Consider the following 18,684-nt stretch of genomic DNA (forward strand, 5'->3'; position numbering starts at 1 on the left):
AGCATGTTTGCTGAAAACGACATAGTTACAAAAGGCAAGTTTTATAGAAGTAGGGAGTTGTTATGACTGGATGGAGCAGCTTTGACTTTTAATAAATTTGTGTTTGTCATTTAGCACAGTGTGCTAACTCGTGAGTTGTTAATAAGCTACTTTCTGTGGTACAAGGCATGATTCCCTCAGCCTTCATTTGCGTAATGTGTGACCGTGAAAAAAAATCACATAACCAGACAGTGCTTTGGGGCACTTGTGAATTTGGGTAAAGCTCCTTAATGGTTTCCTGGACTGCATGCCTAGTAACTACCTGTGAACCTATGTGGTATGGCGTCATTCTGGAGCAGAGACAATACTGTATATTAAAATGGGTAGCTTGACTTTTTCCCCACAAATTCATTTACATTAAGCAGCTTGAGCATCAAAGATCATGCCTTTAGCAGGCATGAACATAATGGCTTAACAGTTACTTGAATAAAACTGATTTTTTTTTACTAAACTTTGCTGCCATTTGTGTGGACAGCATTTCATAGGTAAAACTTATTTTCAAAGATCATTGACCTGCATGTTGAACATTTTGAGTCAGAATTATGACCTGAAGGTTACAGCAGCGATGTGGGACTATCTTCAGTGCTTCTTATGGTTTTATCCCTGTTAACATGTGTTCTGAACTCTGAGTGACTTAAACACCCAAGTACCCTCAATTGGTCATTTTTAGTGGACCTTGAGCAAATAAAGCAAACAGATGGTGGAATCATATTTTGCTCATTTTCTTCACGCTGGATTTAGGACTGCCTGTCTCATATGCACTATATTGTTTGCAGTGGTGTCCTGCTTCTGGGAGGACTGACTAGAGAGATTGCTGCCGCCTCCTTTCCCCTTCCTTGTATGCTGCTAAAGACGTAATTGTTAGATTGAATCTTGCAACTTCTTTTTTCTCTTACGTTGTGCTACACAAAGTAGACCATATTGACTTATTTTGTAGAAAAAAATATTATTTTATAAACACATATGCTATATTTCAAAATATACGCAGACCATTACATATCTACAGATTATTAGCCCATTAATTAGATTTTTTCCTAGGAATTTACTGTTATGACCAGTTCAAGATGATAGATGCATTTTTTAACTTACCTATAGTTCCAGAAAATAACAAGCATTTTTCAAACAAACAGTAGAAAGTTACCCTTACCTGTATGCTGCTAGTTGGAGAGTCTTTCGTCAGTGGATAGATTCCAGAGTTTACTGAGTTTAAATCTGAACTTTGTGACATCAAAGTAAACAAGCCCTTAACCAAACACTGCAGAGCCCTGCCTGGTCAGCCAAAAACACTTTTTGCTCTTTTGAAGTAGATTTTTAAATGTTCTATTTTAATTATTTCCCTGCAGCTTTGTTCATACGTTATGCATGGCAGTGCTTCACATTTAGCATAGTACCAGAAATATATGTGTTCCATTCTATTTTAGAAATGTGTTCTGTTCTACATTTTTTATTTTGTTCTGTTCTTGCAGTCGATCCATGTACTGTCTGTGTTCAAGTCATGACTTAACCATTGGGTAGGATATGCCTGGGTTAACTTACAAACTGGTAGGCCATGTGCACTGCTTTGAAGCACAGTAGATTGCTCAGGTTTATTTTGGCAGCAGTACTGAGTTTATGCATTTACTTTTCACCTGCACTAATGACATTTCATTAGTTTATGATACTTCATATTTTAGTCCTTTGTAGTTTTATTTATTCTCATGTGTCACTTCAATGAATATATAGGAACATCCTTCACTGCTCTGCTTTATCTTGAGTAAATTATTACCTGCTTGGATAAAAAGTTATCTTGTCATGTTGACTCAGCAGGACGTCTGCATCTGGACGCACCCCATGAAGTGTGTGTGTGTGTGTGTGTGTGTGTGTGTGTGTGTGTGTGTGTGTGTGTGTGTGTGTGTGTGTGTGTGTGTGTGTGTGTGTGTGTGTGTGTGTGTGTGTGTGTGTAGTTTCTCAGCATAGTCGATGTCCAGTCCTTCAGGTATCCAGTCACAGTTATAAAGGCCATTTCTGGCACTAAAACATAAAATGAGTGTCCATTCTCTTAGCATAAAGTTTAGCCCTGCATCATTAATCCATGTCTGGTCTTACAGTATGAAATCAGAGACAGTCCCCCACATTAGAAAACTTGTATTTGGTGTAAGGGGTTGAAATTGGTGTCCACTCCTACATTTTAAAGTTCATGTGTGCTGTTGGAGCATGAAATGTATGTACAATCACATAGCACACTAAACTTGAGTTCTGTTGCAGGAAGCCTCTGTTTAGTCTCGTGCAGGTTTTCCAAATTTTGTATGGTGCTTAGGACTGGATAATTCTGTTTTCTTCTGACCAAATAAAAATATGTGGGCTTTCTCAAGATCCTGAATGAAGTTGCGACACACGTTGCCTCACTTTTCTTCTTCATTTAACAAACAAAATAATTTGTTCTTTCAGATCACTTCTCCATGCACAATGAGCTTCATTAAGGTCTTTCTTTAATGGTAGTCTGGAGTCCTTTCCTTTCTTTTAGTGTGAACAGCAGTGGGCATTTCTCTGACTGGTCACAACTCTGGAGATGTGCCTGCAGATTGTGGATTATATCTTTTGGCTGTTGTTTCTGCCACTTTATAACAGGAGCTGCTGGCCCTCTGACACTGAAGCTTTGCTCCTGATTACCCTGCTAGTGACTGGGTTCATTGAATATCCCTAGCATCACAGAGACTTTGTGTGTGTAAGATGGGTGGAGGGGTTCTGTAGCAGCAGATAGCAGCAGTCTCATTTCTGGGGAATTGTCATCTGTTAGCACAACACTCTCCCCGGTAGAGCCCAGACAACATTCCTGCTGCACTCCTGAAATTACTTTGGATGGCCCCTGACAGCATTTTAGACTGACACAGTCAGGGCTTGGTTATGTTTAACATAGGAATCTGGCCCCAGGTATGTTGAAATGCAGGGAAAATACTTCCAATTTGGAAATTGCACTCCTTCGTCCTCTCAGAACATGAGTAGTGTTTATATTCCAGGAGCTGGTTGCAGTAGTATTGCTAATCAAGGACATAGTGAGGAGGAGGAAGAACAGAGAATGTTCAGTATAGAGATCACTGCTGCAGTAGTATTCCTTACACTTGGTATTTGCCAAAGGCATACATATGATCTTCTGATTCAACTTCCAGCACTTTAGCAGATGTTACCTATAAGCTTATCTCCGCCTTGCCTGGCTTTAACCTTCTGATTTGATCATCCAGTTGATTCATTCATTTGGCTTTGGAGCGAGAGTTTATGGGCCTGTTTGTTCTACTTCTTCTTCTTTTGGCTTTTCCCGGTTAGGGGTCGCCACAGCGGATCATGTGTCCACTCATGATTGGCAGTGGAGTTTTACGGCGTTGAGTAGCCAGCTCGGCGCTCAACCTTCCATAGAAGGCACACACTCGCACCTAGGGCCAATTTAGAGTATCCAATCCACCCGAACAATATTCCAAAAAACATTTCACTACTCTTTAAGGTAAGAGTCAGTTCCTGAGGGGAGTGGTATCATCTGCTGCCGTAGAAGGGCTTGTGATGTCCTTCTATTCCAGTGTTGGAGTATTCATTAGTGGGTTTACCTTTCTTCCCATCAGCTTATTCGGCCAGGTTTCCAAAGCTTTTCCAGTCCCTGTTGGTTCGTCGGACATCTGATGTGTTGGCTGGTACGTGGGCTATAAATGTGCGTGCACCAGTCCTCAGAACTTTTCAGCCGCCAGCTGTACGCCAGGTGTTCCTGCTACTCGCAGATGTCTGATCAGTTTCGCTTAAAGATAAGTACCCTGTTGGGGATTTTCTTTAGTCCTTTTGTAATTACTATAGTCTGCTAATGTCCGGTAAGAGCAAGTGCAACTGTGGCCGCCAGATTCCCCACAAAGACACCCATGACCAGTGTCTCTTTTGTTTGGGTAGGGATCACGATTATAAAAACTGCTCCATTTGTCAGTCGTTCGTCTCTAAGACCCTTTGTTGCCGACTTCAGGCCCTAGACTTATACCTTGAAAACCATCGCCTTAGGCAGATCGCTTTTGGAATGGAAGCCGCTTCCAATGCACCATCTGAACCACCAAGGAAGAGGGCCAAGCCCACGAAGCCATATGCTTTCACCGCACCTCCTTCTGCTGAGTCTCAGCCTGTAACCACTGTTAGCTTAGTCAGGGAACCGGCGTCTGCCACATCAGATAAAGCGTATACCTACCAGGAGGCTGCAAAATCCAGAGTGGATGACATGTCCGGGGAGGATATCCCGGTGTCTGACTCAGACGACAGGGGGAACCAGCTTCTGGGATGCATGCTTTGGAGCAGGCCTCTGCCATTCCTCCTTCTACTTCAAGGCCGACCGCCAGCCACATGCCGGTTAGGCCTACAAAGAAAAAAAAAAGAAGACTAGGCATATCACTTCAACCACTTGCCAGACTGGCAGGCCTTCAGTCAAAGTCTTTACAATGCCTTCCTGGCCCTTAGGCCTACGCCAGAGCTCCCTCATGTTGCTCCACCTCTCCTTAGCTCCAGGCCTATTCACCCAGAGACTATTCTTAGCCAACCTGCAGAAGAGGAAATGTCTGACTCCTTGGAGGACACCTTGTGTTCTACTCTTTTCAAATTTCTTCCCCTCTGGGGTATGGATCCCAGAAGAAGCCTGTGCTGAACATGACTCCCCTATAGAAGACCTTACTTTTGGGGACACTGTAAATCTTATGAGGGGACATTTTAAATGGGATTGCTCAGACATGTCTGAGCAGCAGAAAAGATTCTATGACTTGATCCAGATGGAATCTCCTAACCCAGCTCCTTTTCCTCCTGTCCAGCCTGCCTTTCTGGATGCCTTTGCAGCAGCATGCATAAACCCAGATTCCAAGTCACCTGCCCCTAGAAGGGCAGAGCGGTTGTATAGGGTACCCGATGCAGACAAAGGAATTCCTTTTCAAATGCCCTCCAGCTGACCCAGCAACCATTCTATTGCCACTGATAGGGCTACTACACTTCTCCCTACTACCACTGTCCTGCCTGCAGATAAAAACAGCAAGGCCATGGAGAGGTGGGGGAAGAAGATATACACTTCAGGTACTCTAGCCTTTAGGGCTGCAAATTACCAGTCACACATGGCCATATACTCCTTGGCCTTAATGGAAAAAGCTTCTAAGGAACTTGATGAGATCCCTGACTGCTCTGCAAAGGCATCCCCATCTTCCATGTTTGGGCCCATCTCCCAAGTCGATAAACATTCTCTAAGGTGTCCATGTGATGCAGCGGAGGTCTCTGCCAGGTCAGCTGTATCTGCCTCTGTATTGAGGAGATACTCTTGGCTGCATCTTCAGCCCCTACGAGATCACTGTAAGGCCAAACTCCTGGATGCTCCTTTGGATCACACTGCCCTTTTTGGATCCATGATAGCTAACCTCTTTAAGTCACTTCAGCAAAAAGGGAAAGATCTCCAAGATCTAAAGCATCTTCTTGTCTGTCTAATCCCAAATTTTCAGAGGAATTACCTGGCCAAGACACAATTTATTAGGAAGTCTTCTAGGCCCTCTGTCCAATCCAGATCTAGAAGACCTCACAGGAGACAGACTACTCAGCCTAGGACACATCAGGCCTCTGCCCAGAGACAGCCCTTTCCAGAATGGGCAGGCAGCATCTGTCTTCCTGCCTCCTTTTCTAACCCCCCCTACCACCATACCTCTTTCCTCCCGTCTCTCACACTTCCTCCGTGCATGGACCCCAGTGACATCTGACAAATGGGTCTCGTCTATCTTGAAGTAGGGTTACTTCATGTCTTGGATGCCCCCCCCCACCCAAAAAAAAATACTTCCTATACCACTACCTCCCCCCTCTCAATGGTCCTTCCTCCTCGAGGTCCTACACAACCTGTTGCTCCAAGGCACCATAGAACTAATCCCCCTCTCTGCTTGAGGAAGAGGCCTCTACTCCAGAATTTTTTGGTGTCCAGGAAGGAAGGGACCATGGAGACCCATCCTAGACCTTTCCCGCCTCAACCCATTCCTGAAGGTCCCCTCTTTCAGGAAGATAACTCTATCGATTCTCTTTCCCTAGGCCTTCATGGTGACCCTGGACATCAAAGAAACCTATCTACATATTCACATAAAACCATCCTGCAGAAAATTCCTCAGATTCAAAGCAGGCTCCTTGCATTTTCATTTTTGTGCCTTGCCCTTTGGAATCTCCACTGCTCCAAGGGTATTTACAAAATGCCTAGCCCTGTCATTGCTTACTGCAGAACAAGAGGTATGCGCATTTTCCCATACCTAGATGACCTCATTCAAGCAGCAGACAGACAAACCCTCCTTGCCCACACAAAGGGCCTCCTGCCCCTGCTGCAGTCTCTAGGGTTCCTCATAAACTTCCCCAAATCAAATCTAAATCCTACACAAGACATTGTCTTTCTAGGATGCAGAATCAGACCTCAGAATGGCTTTCCCTGACTCAACTCCTTCAACCTGCCCTCCTTTCACCCACCCTGACTGCGCTGGAATTCCTCAAATATCTCGGCCACATGGCTGCCACTATTCCCATGCTGCCACTGGCAAGATTACACATGAGAAAGATGCAGTGGTATCTTTGCTCATTACGGGCCCAACACTCATACCCCCTAGAGTTCAGAAACCTACTTCTCCCCTGCCTCCACCAAGAGCTGAAGTGGTGGATGGCCCAGGTGACCCTAAACGCGGGTCTCCCTCTACAATTCCCGTCCCCTTCTCAGATTATGCACACAAATGCTTCAGATCTGGGTTGGGGGGCAACGTTAAACACGAGCAGTGCAAGATTTGTGGAAAGACAAACACAGACAATACCATATCAACATCAAGGAAATGTCAGCCATACTTCTGGCCCTGCAGGCCTTTCTACCTTTCCTAGACAGGGCATTCTGAAGATCTTACAGACAACACCACAGTGATGTGGTACTTGAACAATCAAGGAGGGATGAAGTCATACCTCCTCTGCAGGGTAGCCCTAGGGGTATGGAATCTAGCTGTCTCCCAGGGAATTTCCCACAAGGCTGCCTGCATCCCATCCTAACACAATTGCCAGGCAGACTCCGTAAGAAGAACCTCCTCAGGCAGTCATGAGTGGATGCTGTCCAAGAGAGGTATTCCTAGATCTGATCCACAGGTGGGATATTCCACAGATAGACCTGTTCACCTCCTCCACAGACGGGCAACTCCAAAGCTATTGCTCCAGAGCTCACGACCCAAAGGCTCTTCAAACAGATGCCTTCTTAATGTCTTGGAAGGGGAAATTCCTATATGCCTTTCCACTGATCAAGAGTCTTACTGAAAATTCAGCAGGACTCACCAAAAATCTTGTTGGTGACCCCTTTTGGCCAAGTCTGCACTGGCTCTCCCTACTTCTTCATCTATCCAAGGGCAATCACCACAAGTTACCCCCCTCAGTGGATCTACTCACACAGCATCAGGGAACACAGATTCACCCACAGTGGAGAACCCTGCACCTCTCTCCCTGTGGCTGATAGGATTCTGATTCCCTTCAGACACCTGTACAACCAAGACATGCTCTCAGTCTTGTAGGAGGCCAGGAAACCAAACACAAGAAAATCCTATCTGTCTAAATGGAGAAGGTTTTCTATCTGGTGTCAGAAAAGAGAACCACTAGGCAGTGACCTGTCTCTAATTTTCTCTTACCTGTGTGAACTGCTAAAGACAGGCTTGTCTTACTCCTCCTTAAAAGCATACCTGTCTGCCATTTCTGCCTGCCTGCCTGCCTATGGAGCCTCCACTAGCTTCCAGACTTCCAGCCAAGCTATTCCTAAAAGGTGTTTTACACTTAAGACCCCCTAGAAAACTGACTCCTCCTCCTTGGAATTTTAATTGTCCTGGAAAAACTCACTCTGCCACCCTTTGAACCAGCTGGCAAGGCTGACTTGAAATTTTGCACTTGGAAAACAGTACTGCTAGTAGCTTTGACATCAGACAGAAGGGTCTCAGGTCTCCAAGCCCTCATGGCTACTCCACCCTTCCTAGTTTTCCATATGGACAGGTCACCCCGAGGATTAATCCCTCCTTCACCCACAAGGGAGTTAACGACCTCTCCATAAATCACCTGCCCACCTTCTTTCCAAATCATCAGGGAGACAGCGAGAGAGTCCTTCACTCCCTGGATGTACACTACCAAGCCTGTATGCAAATCAAACCAGCTGTTTGTTTCCTTCCACCTCAGGGCTCTTGGGAAAACTATGGGAAAACCAACCATTTCTTCTTGGATTGCGAGGGCCATCTCCTTTTGTTACTCACACCATGGAAAGACACTAACAGGCAATGTCAGTATCCATTCCACAAGGGCCATGGCTTCCTCTGGAGCCTTCTTTAAAGGTCTAGATACAAACTCCATTCTGGAAGCTGCTACCTTGTCATCTGTGCACACCTTTACCAGACACTACAAGCTGGACCATATCTCCAGGACCAGAGCAGGATTTGTCAGAGCTATCCTGCTTGGGTTCCCAGAATCCTCATCCAGACCACCCCTCAGCCAGCAGTGAGCTTTTGTACTCGCCCACTAGTGAATAGTGCAACATTGGAATAGAAGGACGTAGGAAAGTTGTGTAAAATCTTACCATAACCATAGATGTCCTTCTCTTTCATGGTACAGTATTTCTTCCCTCCCTCCATCCCCCTGTTCTCCTTGCACTTGCTCTCCTCGGTTCCTATACAGGCTATGGTATCATGACTGGCTCCGTCTGGGGCTTCTTGGTTCTGAGGACTGGTACGTGCATATGTCACATTTATGGCCCACGTACTAGCCAACACATCAGACGTCCGACTCACCAACAGGGACTGGAAAAGCTTTCGAAACCTGGCCAAACAAGCTGATGGAAAGAAGAGTAAACCCACTAGTGAATACTGCAACATGGAAAAGAAGGGCATCTATGGTTATGGTAAGATTTTACACAACTTTCCTTTCCCATAATCTCCACTCCAATTGTGACTTAGTGTTATACTGTGTAGGCTGCATTCTAAGGCCCCTGATTCTGCAGCTCGCATCTAGTTTAGGTACCGAAGTCTCATCATCTCAAACTGCATGATGTTCCCCCCACCACACACACACACACACACACACACACACACAGACAGTAGGTGCTAGCATTGGAGCAGGCCAAACCACCCACCTCCCCTCAGGATTAGCAAGTTGGTGTCAGCCACTCACTGCTACCCTTCTCGGACCATTTCTTCCACAGCTCAAGTCAGTAATCACATTCCTGTGAGTGGTTTGTTAGTAAGAGATATAAACAGCATTATTCAGTCCTCTTTGCAGCAAAGAAACAATCACATTGCCTCTGTCCATTGGTTCCCTTCCAGAAAGTAGATACTCAGTTTGAGAACTTTTGATTTACTCTGTTATTGATACTGTTCTTTAATGCCTTTATTAAAGCTTCACATTTTACACAATGATGTAAGTACATATATATATTATTAGAAAAGAAAACAAGCCATAACAACATTTCATTACTTTTGTGCATTATAATGTTTTCTTTTTAACAATTGTCATCCACTCCAACGTTGCATAAATTGCTCATTTCCTGCCTTCCCTAAAACCGCACTTCTCCTGACTGTTGTTCTGCATGTATTGTTTTCCCGCAAATTATATGTATTTGTATTTAATTTGCTCCTTCTGGTTTGTAAAAATTCCACCTCCAGTTATTTTATCTACTTTATAGTATTTACTCTTTAAATTACATTTGGTTTAGATTTTGATTTCCTAATTCTAGTAATTGCTTTTTTGACATCCAGTAGGATTAAACTTAGTGTAAAGCCTGACTTTGTTTGGGCAATTTAGATCCTATGCCTCAGTTCAAAAGAATAATTTCATTAGCTACAACCATTTTCTCAGCCAGCATTTCTGACAAAGTACTCTATAGAGATTTTTTAAAAATCTGCCAGCTCATTACATCCCCAGACAACTTGATCCCAATTATCTCTGCCTTTCCCATTATTACACTTCTAACATTGTTTCTCTACCCGATGACAAATTCTTCTAAGTCTGCTTGGGGTGTAAAGACACCCATGCAAACACTTAAAAGTCCAGAAGGCTTACAATTTTTACTTAATTTAATTTATTTAACATTTGTTTACCGGGAAAGTCCTACTTGGAACAAAGCCAATTTTCAGCGGAGGTCGAGGGAGAAATGCTCCAGATGCATGTGTTTGTGATGTGGGAGGAAAGGAGGAAACTGGAGCACCCAGAGGAAACTCACACGAACGCAGGGAGGACATGCAGACTCCACACAGAAGGCACCCCAGCCGAGAATAAAAGCGGAGAACCTCTTGCTGTGAGGTGCCAATGCTACCGCTGCTCCACTGCAGCGTTCTTTGTTGTAGACTTGGGAGCCATGCATATGTCCTGTCATTGCTCCTGTGTAAATTCTTTCCATTTTCTCTTCCTAATCTTTTTTAACCTCCGTTAATTGACTTTTTATCGTACAATATTTTATATACCTTACTTTTTATCCCCCCTTTTTTATTTTATTTTTTTTTTTGTACAATGGTTTCTGTTCTATACAACTAAAAACTGTTCCAGATCTGGTCCTTCACTTAGAACTCCCCTATTTTTTTTCTCTTTGCCTGTACTCTGTTATCAATCCCTGGTAGGGAAGGCAGTCTCTAACCTGCAGTCCAAACTTCTGTTTGGCTTCATCCCAATCTTTTACTATTACCTCTCTAGTTAGTTGCTCCATCACCTTGGTTCCTTTGTTAATTTTCTTCATTAAATTCCAGCCCCCTCTTGCTTATTTGTGTACCCCTACTTGCAGTCATTACTATTAGTAAAGTCTCCTTTCTCCATCCATGTGCTGGTGCAGTTCTTAGAATACTTTTTGCTACTTCAGTAATAATAATAATATAACATATAGCTGTTACTCTCCTTACTGAGCTGCATCCAAAATTCTACTCTGTCTCCTTACTTCTTGAGCCCCCCATTTATCATTATCCCTTTCTACTTTTATTTGTAACCTTCTGCTAATGCTAAGTATAGGTGCCTTATCTTTATTGATAGTGTTCTTGATATTGTTTTTTATGATATTATGCTGAATTGATTGTGATTTGTTAGTTTTTAAACTGGCTTTTCAAATCATTCTAAGTTCCACGACTTGGAAAGTGGTTTGATAAGCATGCATGTAGAGAAGACACATTTATAGATGACATTCATATACAATGTCTTTTGCTGACTGAAGGAGAAATACTAGGTTTCTTTGTGAAAGCACTATGCAACCCTTGGAAAGAAGATGCTTCTGTAGTAGCCCCAGAAATGTCATGCCCTACCTAGATCAAAAGAAGCTTGAGGGCTTGGTACAGGCAAGCTTTCTGCCTTTTGGTCTGCAACATAGATTAGAAAAATTGAGTGGCTTTAGAACCTTTACTGTTAGTGTTATCATGCTTTGAGTGTGATACCTTAGAGATGCATTCATTCCTACCACAGCCAGTTAGTGGCATGGATTGGACATGCCTGTGCTTCCCCAACCCTGTGTCTGAAGTGGAATCCCTGCCAGCCCTGATATTACCCCCCCAGAGCAGACAGTGGGATCCAAAGCTTTGCCTGCTGCTGCATTGCAGGCCTCCAAGGAAGGTTATGCTGTGTCTAGGTCTGGACTCTGGTTCCCACATATGTAAAGGATGCCTGCTCCATCAGGAATAATACACATTTCTCCATGAGATGACTGTATTATCAGATATTCTGATAGTCCTAATTGACAATTGGAAAAAAATGGATTAATTTTGACTACTCGGCACTTTTTTTTCATTTTGTTTACAAGTCAGTTGAATTGCTGTATGGGCTTTTTGCTTATTTTGGTTATTTGTTTATCAGTGCCATCTTTGGTGTTTGATTACAAAAAGCTCGCAGAAGAGCGTGTTATGGCCTGATAGAGAATTAACCCGTAGCTCACTCAGCCACTGCTGTGAGGGATAGCCCCTCTGAAGAGAATATTTCTGCTGGTAGTTTCTTCAGAGTGTGATATTGTGAGGGTGACTTGGCATGCTCCTTCCAGATTTATTTCCTGACAGCAAGTAAACTTTTTTAGACTCTGAGAGTGGAGCACATTTCCTTTGGTTACACTTTAAAGCTTATGAAAGAGGACTTCAAGTAGGAGTCCGAAGACGTTTCAGAATCAAAAAAGTGATATCTAGACTGGATTAGTATGGAGGAGTCCAAGTCCTAGCATTATTCATTTTTCTGTGTCCATGGATGCCTTTGAGCTAGTATGCCAGGACTCCAAGTCCCAGTCATTAGCACAAAGAAAGAAGACAAGCAATGTAATGGTGTAAGATAGATGCTTATAGGGCACCGAAACTGGCTATGTAAATATAAATTCTTCCTGTACTCTGACAACACTGTGTTTTCATATGTATTTGCTGCAGGCATTTCCATAGCTATGCCATAGCATTGGTGATAAAATACCCCATTAAATAAAAATGTTATGTAGTACAGTTTCCAGTAAGCTGCAGAGAGTCTCCATGACGTATTACTATAGTTCCAAAGATGCTGCCTAATTGCTGTTATTCTATAGTCTTTAATTCACATCTGAAGTAAGAAATCAAAAGGTTTTATTCAGATCAACAGTGACTTCCCAAACAGATACTGAACTAGTATATGTTAAGTTGTCAATCTCGCCTTCATTCTTGCTGGATGGGTTCGGAGCCGATCCTCGGCTCCGACTCGGCACTTGCTTTAGCTTGAGAACTCCTTTTACCAGCTCGAGGCAACCCTATATCCCATGATGCAAGGCGGAACTACCTCAGATCTCGTTTGCCGCTTAGCGAAAGAGGTCTCCTTTGCCAGCTGAGGTAAGTAATTTTCTTGTCAAAAGAGAAAAAAAGCTTAGTTAGGGATTTATTTCCCCCTTGTTTCCATTTTTATAGTCTGTAGTGTGTTACAGCCCACCCTATTCCCTTATAATTTAAAACTTTTTATTTCCTTTAGTATAAAGTTTAGTTAGGCCTAAACCCCATTGGTTAATCCCTACCTGTGTGTTTGTGTGTTAGGGGATTAATTGTATGTGTTTGTTGGGGTTTGTGTGTGACTTCCTCCTAGGAATATGTCAAAGGAAGGCAAGGTCTCAGGCTTCAAGAAGTGTGACTCGTGCTGTCAGAAAATGTCTCTGACAGACGGTCACACTTCTTGTGTTTACTGCCTGGGGCCTTCGCACCTGCAGGACTCCTGTGCTTTGTGTCACTCTTTTAGCCAGAGAGTCCTGCAGGAACGGAGGAATAAGTTAATCCTCCATGGCTTACTTAAGCCAGAAGGTTCTCCCTCTAAAACAGGGTCTGGGAAACCTTCTAAGCCACCGAAGGTTCAGGCTTCAGTATCCAAGCCTCCTCCGGTGGCTCCGGCTCTGTCGGAGCCGAGATTGGCTCCGGCTGGAACCGATCTATCTGCTTCAAAAGTAGTGGGTTCGGCACCGACTGGTTCCGACACCCGGTCTACTGTGGACTTGTCGGCTCCGGCTGGAGCCGACACCTTATCCAGCATCGGAGCCGAGAAACCTTCGGCTCCATCTGGAATTCAGGGGACTTCGGCTCCGATGACTTCGTCCCGAAGAGATCTCGGTCCCCTTCTGCAGAGTATCCACTGCCCGGGGTCTCCTCTTTTGTCGGAGCGGAGCCATCGGAGCCGATCTTCGAGATCTTCCAGGCTGTCTGACCACGACTTAGAGAGGGTGGTAAGCAGGCTGTTGAAGTCGCAGGCACTGGCACAAATGCTCCATAGCCCGCCTCAACAGACTTTGGCTATTGTCTCACCCCTTGAACTTCCTCCTCCGACTCCACACTAGAGTTCGGAGCCGAGCTTCGGGACAGCGACTGTTTCGCCGGAGCCGATACATCCTTCGGCTCTGTCGTCTCGACTCCGATCTCCTCCTTGAGACCTTCCTTGGAGGGATCCGTCGCCGGGTTTCCTTGTCGGCTCCAAGGGGCTAGTGGCATCGGACCCTTGTCCGACCCGCTCTCCCTCTCGGGCTTCGCTTTGGTAAGCTCGGCACCGACATCGCCTCGAGCCTTCCTCTCAATGGAGCCGGGAATTCCTGTATCCTCGCATCAGGGATATTCCGGCCTCCCGGGGAGGGGAGCCTTTGAGGTGATGAGGAGTGTCCTGGCCTCTGAGCCAGGTCAACGGTCCATTCCTCTAGCTCCTCCCTCTTCGGTGCCTGTAGACGCCTCTTGCCAGCCTCTTGCTCTCAGGCCCAGGGATCCATCGCCCCAGGTTTCCCCATTGGGAATTTCCTCCTCTTCCGAAGTTTCTCCTGATCCGGCAGGTGAACCCACTCGGAAGAGGACATGTAAGAGGAAACACACAGACTCCCCCGAGTCTACTACATCGGATACCGACTTAGATGAGTCGGAGGGTTCTCCACGATCCCCCTCTGAGGATGTCTCCTTTTCAGACATCCTTGAGCTCCTCAAACAGAGGGGGAATTGGCCATCCATTGATCCCTCCGAGGATGAGTCGGTATACCTGGAGGCTTTTGGATCCCGACCTCCACCTCCTGGGTGTCTCCGCCTTCGACCCACTTATGCAGGTAGTGGCTCGGAAGGCATGGGCGGCTCCAGATTCTGTGGAACCTGTCCCCAGGAGACCATCCAAGTTTATCACGGCCCCTACGGACAAACAGTTTCTTTCCAAGGGCGTCTCTGTGGATGCTATGGTGGTGGCGGCGGCCACTAAGAAGGAACTGGCGTATCCTTCAGTACCTGTCCATCCTCCTAACAAGGATTCTAGGACCATGGACAGGTATGGAAAGCGGATGTTTTCTTCAGCGACCTTTGCTATGCGTTCGCTGAACTACCTTTGTCACTTCACCAGGCTTCAAAGAGATATTCTCAAGGAACTGGGTGAAGTGGTCCAGGATCCTTCTGCTGCTGGGGCTCAAGAAAAGATTGCCTCACAGCTAGCAATCCTGAATTCCCTATCCAACTCCTCCATGCGGCCGATGGAGTGAGCAGGGCCGCAGGCACAGGAGTTGCTCTTAGACGCCAAGCCTGGATGCGGCTTTGTAATTTTGCGGACCCCTTTAAGGCATCCTTCACTAATACCCCCTTTGATGGTTCGGCTTTGTTCGGACCTCAGGTGAAGGATACCTTGACCAGGTGTGAGCAGGACGGTAAAACTCTTTCTGCCGTTGGAGTCCATTTTTCCACTCCTTCTAGACCATATCCCAAGGGTCAGAAGGGGGGGAAGATGTGGTTCCGTAAAACCCAAGGAGCTACACCGGACACACGTGGTCAGTTTACCCCCAGAGGCAGAGGGGTAACACATAATGACGCCCTAGAGGCGGGGGTCCTCAGAACCAGGGCAACAGGGAATCTCTTCCTGAGAAGCCCTTTCAGCATCCCTGAGGTGTTGCCCGACTGTCCACCCTTGGAGGCAGTCGGGGGAAGGATTTCGCTGTACCCAGTAGCCTGGCAATCCCTATCACAAGATATGTGGGTACAGTCGATCATATCCGAGGGTTACAAAATCCCCTTCGAAAGGTATCCCGTACCTCAACAATCACTTCCAGACATCTCACCCGGTCAAAGGGATTTGGCAGAACAGGAGGTTTCAAAGCTCCTAGGAAAAAGAGCCGTCCAGACTGTGCCGGCAGACCAGGTAGGATCCAGCGTCTACTCGAGATTCTTTTTGGTCCCCAAAAGGACGGGAGGTTGGAGACCAATATTAGACCTGAGCAGTCTAAACAGATTTGTCAAGAAGGCAAGATTCCAGATGGTCACGCTTCAGTCCATTCTGCCCTTTCTGGGCAAGGACAACTGGATGTGCTCTATAGACCTTCAGGACACGTACTATCACATAAAGATTCACAGGCACTCCAGAGGGTTTCTCCGCTTTCGGCTAGGGACCAGTCATTACCAATTCAGAGCCCTGCCCTTTGGCCTCACTTCAGCCCCCAGAGTGTTTACCAAATGCATGGCAGTGGTCACAGCTCATCTGAGACGTCAAGGATTCCAGGTGTTTCCTTATTTGGACGACTGGCTCCTCTCCGCCACCACCAGGTGTCAGCTTCTTCAGACCAGAGACTACACTCTACAGCTTTGCAGGAGTTTGGGAATTTCAGTAAATTTCGAAAAATCTTCTCTGCTGCCTTGCCAATCTATCACCTTTATAGGCGCAGAATTAAACACCGTCAAAATGTTAGCCAGACTAACAGATCAAAGAATTCTGGACATCCAAAAATTTGTTCGGATTCTATTGCAGAGCAACAAGGTCAAAGCCAGATTTATACTGAAGGTTCTAGGTCTTATGGCTGCGGCCATTGTTCTACTACCACTGGCTCACTTCCACATCGCCTTCTGCAGTGGATGCTATTCACGCAGTGGTCGTACCACAGTCTCCCGATGAGGCACAAAATCTTAGTCACACAGTCGTGCAGAACTCATCTGAATTGGTGGATATCTTCCCCTCTTCTTCATCAGGGCCGACCCTTTGTTTCCCCTCCTCCAGTTGCCACAGTCACTACGGATGCCTCTCTGATCGGGTGGGGGGGGCATTATCAGGGCAGGATGGTCCATGGGACGTGGCAACCCATAGAATACCATCTGCACATAAATGTCCTGGAGATGAGAGCGGTGCTTTTAATGTTGCAGGCCCTCAACGACTTTCTTCCCACGGGGACTATTGCAGTACAAACGGACAACATGTCTGTGGTCTGGTACATCAACAAGCAGGGCGGGACCAGGTCCTATCCGTTGTGTCGAGAAGCTCTCAGACTTTGGCAATGGGCAATCTCCTCTCATCGGTTTCTGATAGCAACGCACATCCCCGTCAGGTCCAACCTCTTGGCGGACAGGCTGAGCAGATCCATTCTGATGCCTCACGAGTGGTCTCTCAATCAATCTGTAGTGGATCAGATTTTTCTGAAGTGGGGCACTCCTTGTTGCGATTTTTTTGCTACTTCTCAAAACAACAAGTGCCCCGATTTTTTTCACCCTCTTTCCCCTTCCAGGCCAACCCCTGAGTGACTCTCTAACCCAGGATTGGCCCCGGGGACTTCTGTACGCTTTTCCTCGTCATCTACAGTTAAAGTACAACTGGCTGCTATTTCCAAGTATCATGTTGGCTTGCATGACAATAACATTATGTCTCATAGATTATGCAAGGCCTTTCTGAGAGGAGTTTTTCTCCTAAAGCCGCCTATAAAGCATCCTCCTCCGCAATGGGATCTAAACTTAATGTTGGCATCCTTGATGCTACCTCCCTTCGAACTGTCTGCTTCATGTTCTTTGAAGTTATTGACCTGGAAAACTATATTCTTACTGGCTGTCACTTCAGCAAGAAGGGTTTCCGAGATTCAAGCTCTCTGCATTCGTTCCCCTTACTAGGTTTTTCATAAGGACAGGGTATCATTAAGAATGAACCCTTCCTTTCTCCCCAAAGTTGTGTCTCAAACCAATATTAACCAATCTATAGATCTACCAGTCTTCTTCCCAAACTATTCCGACAGAGCCGAACGGAAGCTTCATTTTTTGGATGTCCATCGTCAGTTCAGGTACTATTTGCATAGAACTAAACAATTCAGAAAATCGGACCAATTATTTGTCTCCTATGCAGAAAACAGGATAGGTCTTCCAGTTTCTAAAGTGACCTTATCCAGATGGTTGACTTCCACCATTTCCTTTGTGTACTCTCTCAGAGGCAAGCAGCTATCTTCTAAACCAAAAGCACACTCAACCAGGAGTCTATCCACTTCTGCAGCCTTTCAGGATAGACTACCCATTGATACTATTTGTGCAGCAGCTACTTGGGCCACGCCTCATACCTTTGTCTCTCATTACAAGTTGGACTTGGCCTCCAGAGATAGGGCCAGTTTTGGTTCCACAGTTCTCAAGAGTCTGTTCCATTGAGCCACCCAGGATACAGGTGCTAGGAACGCGGTCCCATCCAGCAAGAATGAAGGCGAGATTGACAACTTAACATTTAGAAGTTATGTACCTACCATAACGTTCCATGTTAGTTGTCTTCTCTCGCCTTCTTTCTTGCGTCCCTCCCTCCTACCCCCTGGCCTGGACAGATCTTGAAGAGTTCCTAGCAGGTTGTTTTCCTCCTGAGCCTTCATATGAGGACTCTTTTTATGAACTTGTTTTCCTAATTATGTTAGGTTAGTCCTTAGCAGGGTAGGTTAGCTACCAAACGAGATCTGAGGTAGTTCCGCCTTGCATCATGGGATATTGGGTTGCCTCAAGCTGGTAAAAGGAGTTCTCAAGCTAAAGCAAGTGCCGATTCGGAGCCGAGGATCGGCTCCGAACCCATCCAGCAAGAAAGAAGGCGAGAGAAGACAACTAACATGGAACGTTATGGTAGGTACATAACTTCTAATTTGTATGTAACCTTTAAGATCATTTAAGCATGGTGCTCACATTGTATCCAGATTCATGGTATGAGTACAACATAGGGGGGACTTCTTATAAGCTCTTGGAATCTGAGGAGACACTTGTCTGACTTCATCATTTAGATGAAGTGGTTAAAGACTGCAACAGAATTATTGACTATGTAAGAAAATTATCTCCAAAAGCTAACAGGTAATAGAAAGCATTTAAACAAATCTTGTAAGACTGAAAGTGGAAAGTGGTATTGTCGTTTGTTTCCATTAAAAAAAAAAAAAAAAAAATTGCTAAATTGGAAAGTTATTCAAAGAAA

General features: G+C 45.3%; 2 protein-coding genes across 2 annotated transcripts in view; one reads left to right on the top strand and one right to left on the bottom strand.

Moving 5' to 3' along the window:
- The window catches only part of SERPIND1 (serpin family D member 1), a 31,970-nt gene extending 30,680 nt beyond the window's left edge, over positions 1–1,290 (bottom strand). The window contains exon 1 of the mRNA XM_044068730.1: positions 1,187–1,290. The gene's annotated coding sequence lies outside the window, so the exon portion shown is untranslated. The remainder of the gene's footprint in view (positions 1–1,186) is intronic.
- PI4KA (phosphatidylinositol 4-kinase alpha) overlaps positions 1–18,684 on the top strand; it is a gene marked incomplete at its 5' end in the record, with an annotated part of 2,160,482 nt that overhangs the window by 662,426 nt on the left and 1,479,372 nt on the right.

The sequence above is a fragment of the Protopterus annectens genome, chromosome 4.part0 (assembly GCF_019279795.1).
Source record: "Protopterus annectens isolate FY-2018-M chromosome 4.part0, PAN1.0, whole genome shotgun sequence".
Taxonomy (NCBI): domain Eukaryota; kingdom Metazoa; phylum Chordata; order Ceratodontiformes; family Protopteridae; genus Protopterus; species Protopterus annectens.